Below are 3,902 nucleotides of genomic sequence, written 5' to 3'. Positions count from 1 at the left end.
GTAGAAGCATTTTGTGTATACATATGCCTTCGATTCTCTTGGGTACACACCTAGGAGAGGAATTGCTGGATCATAGGGTAATTCTATATTTAACTACTTGAGGAGCCACCAGACTGTTTGCTTCATCATTTTGTATTCCCACCAGCATGCTTGAGGGTTCCAATTTCTTCACAAATTTGACAACATTAGCTGTTGTTCCTCTTTTTTTGTTATAGCCATTCTATTGTGAAGTAATATGATTTGCATTTCTCTAATGACTAATGAGGTTAGGCATATTTTCATGTTTTATTGGCTATTTATATATCTTCTTTAGGAAAAAGTCTATTCAAGTCCTTTGCCCATTTCAAATTGGGCTGTTTGTCTTTTAGTTATGAGTTCTTTATGTATTGTGGAAAATGGACCCTTATCAGATACATGATTTGCAAATATTTTCCCCTATTCTGTGGATTAGTTTTTCACTTTCTTGATAGTGTCCTTTGATGCACAAATTTTTAAATTAAAGTGAATAGTTTATCATTTTAAAAGTGACATGCTATTATATCCATTAGTTAAAAGAGGAAATCATTCTCTTGTGGTATTGAGTACCATTCAGCAGCCGTTCCTAATAAACTCTAAGTAAAATAGAACTAGAAGAAAATAACTAAATTCTGATTGTGCATTCTTAACACAAACCAGTAGCAACCATCAAGCCAAATGAGGTCATCCTGAAAACCTGCCATCAGATACAGAAGAAGACAAGGTTGTCTACTGTGATTCAATAATGTTTTCAAGGTTTGGAAAGCAATTAAATTAACGAAAGAAATATTAGAAGAATAGTTGCATAAGCTTAGGTTGGGAAGATCTTATTAAGCAAAGTAGGAAACCTAAAAGTCATAAGGGAAAAGATAGACATAAAAGTTGTAAAACTTTGGATGAAGAAACACGGTTAAAAGACAGATTGGGGAAGAAAACACAGGCAAGATGCTCTTTGACATAGGTCTTAGCAATATTTCTTTTGGATGTGTCTCCTCAGACAAGGGAAACAAAAGCAAAAATAAACAAATGGAACTACATCAGACTAAAAAGTTTTTGAATGGTGAAGGAAACTATCAACAAAACAAAAAGGCTGCCTACTGAATGGGAGAAGAAATTTGCAAACGATATATCTGATGAGATGTTAATATACTATACAAAGAACTCATATAACTCGACATCAAAAAACAACCCAATTTTAAAAGTAGGAAGAAAACCCGAATAGACATTTTCCCAAAGACATACAGATGGCCAACAGACACATGAAAAAACGTTCAACATCACTAATCATCAAGAAATGCAAATCAAAACCACAATATCACCTCACACCTGTCAGAATGGCTATTATCAAAAAGACAACAGGGACTTCCCTGGTGGTGCAGCGGTTAAGAATCCACCTGCCAATGCAGGGGACACGGGTTGGATCCCTGGTCTGGGAAGATCCCACATGCCGCGGAACAACTAAGCCTGTGCACCACAACTACTGAACCTGCACTCTAGAGCCCACAAGCCACAACTACTGAGCCCACGTGCCACAACTACTGAAGCCCGTGCACCTAGAGCCCATGCTCCGCAACGAGAAGCCACTGCAATGAGAAGCCCGTGCACCGCAACGAAGAGTAGCCCCGCTCTCTGCAACTAGAGAATGCCCGTGTGCAGCAACGAAGACCCAATGCAGCCAAAAATGAATAAATAAAATAAATAATTTTTTTTTAAAAAGACAACAAATAAGCGTTCGCGAGGATGTAGAAAAAGGGAACCCTTGTGCGCTGTTGGTGGGAATGTAAATTGGTGCAGCCACTATGGAGAACAGTATGAAGGTTACTCAAAAAATTAAAAGTAGAACTACCGTAACATCCAGCAATTCCGCTCCTGGGTATTTCTCCAAAGAAAAGGAAAACACTAATTCAAAAAGCTCTCTGCACCTTTATGTTCATAACAGCATCATTTACAATAGCCAAGATATGGAAGCATCCTAAGTGTCCATCAATAGATGAATGGATAAAGAAGATGTGATATATAGATAGATAGATAGATAGATAGATAGATAGATATAGATACATATACATACACACACACACACACACACACACACACACACACAAGGAAGCATTACTCAGCCATAAAAAAGAATGAACTCTTGTGACAGCATAGATGGACCTAGAGGATATTATGCTAAGTGAAATAAGTCAGACAGAGAAAGACAAATACTGTATGATTTTGTTTATATGTGGAATCTAAAAAACCAAAACAGGACTTCCCTGGTGGGGCAGTGGTTAACAATCCACCTGCCAATGCAGGGGACATGGGTTCGAGCCCTGGTCCAGGAGGATCCCACATACCGCGGAGCAACTAAGCCCATGGGCCACAACTACTGAGGCCTGCGAGCCTAGAGCCCGTGCTCCGCACCAAGAGAAGCCCCCGCTCCCTGCAGCTAGAGAAAGTCCACATGCAGCCAAATAAATAAATAAAATAAAAAACCAAAACAAATGAACAAACATAACAAAACAGAAACAGAGTCATAGATACAGAGAATAAATAGGCGTTTGCCAGAGGGGAGGGGGGTGGAAGGAAGAGAGAAATAGGTAAGGGAGATAAAGAGGTACAGACCTCCAATACAAAATAAATGAGTCACAGGAATGAAATGTACAGTGTGGGGAATATAGTCAATAATTTTGTAATATCTTTGTATGGTGACAGATGGTAACTAGACTTATTGTGGGATCATTTTGAAATGTACAGAAATATCGAATCACTCTGTTGTGTAACAGGTACTAGCATAGTGCTGTAGGCCAACTATACTTCAAAAACAAACAAAATCATAGAAAAAGAGATCAGATTTGTGGGTACCAGAGGCAGGGGTGGGGTGATACGGAATTGGATGAAGGTGGTCAAAAGGTACAAACTTCCAGTTAAGATAAGTAAGTACTAGGGATGTGATGAACATGATAAATGTAATTGACGCCATTGTACATTATATATGAAAGTTGTTATGTTAGAAAATCCTGAGTTCTCATCACATACACAAGTTTGCTGGGGTTTTTTTCTATTTCTTTAATGTATCTCTAGGAGAGGTGGATGTTCACTAAACTTCTTGTGCTGATCATTTCATGATGTATGTAAGTCAAATCATTACACTGTACCCTTTAAACTTATACAGTGCTGTATGTCAATTATATCTCAATGAAACTGGAAGAAAAGAAAAGAAAAATACCTCTGCTTAAAAAAAAAAAAAGGTTGGGAAAAAAATGTGTGCAACACATTTGATGGACAGTGGTTACTGTCTATGGCAGGGGTCTGCAAACATTTTCTGTGAAGAGACAGACAGTAAATATTTGAGGGCCACAAGGTCTCAACAGTCACAACTGTTCCAAGTCTGTCTCTGTAGCACAAATGCAACCATAGACCATTCATATACAAATAAGCATGGCTGTGTTCCAAGAAAACTTTATGGATACTGAAGTTTGCATTTCATATAATTTCCATCATACATCATAACATCATGGAATATTATTATTCTTTTTTCTCCAACCATTTAAAAATGTAAAAACTGGAAATTCCCTGGCAGTCCAGTGGTTAGGACTCCACGCTTTTACTGCCATGGGCCCGGGTTCAATGTCTGGTCAGGGAACTAAGGTCCCGCAAGACACCCGGCGTGGCCAAATAAATAAATAACTAAATAAATATGTAAAAACTATTCTTAACTTACATGCCTCATAAAAACAGGTAGCTGGTCAAATCTGGCCTAACGGCCATAGTTTACAACCCCTGATCTTTGATATACAAAAACTCCTGCTACTTAGTAAGAAAGGCAAAGGACAAAGGATGTAAACCTGCAGAAAAGGAAATCCAAATGGTCAGTAAGCATTTGTAACAGGATATGGAGAGAT

The sequence above is a fragment of the Neophocaena asiaeorientalis genome, unplaced genomic scaffold (genome assembly GCF_003031525.2).
Source record: "Neophocaena asiaeorientalis asiaeorientalis breed wild unplaced genomic scaffold, Neophocaena_asiaeorientalis_V1.1 scaffold43, whole genome shotgun sequence".
NCBI lineage: Eukaryota > Metazoa > Chordata > Mammalia > Artiodactyla > Phocoenidae > Neophocaena > Neophocaena asiaeorientalis.
This window is presented reverse-complemented; position numbering follows the sequence as displayed.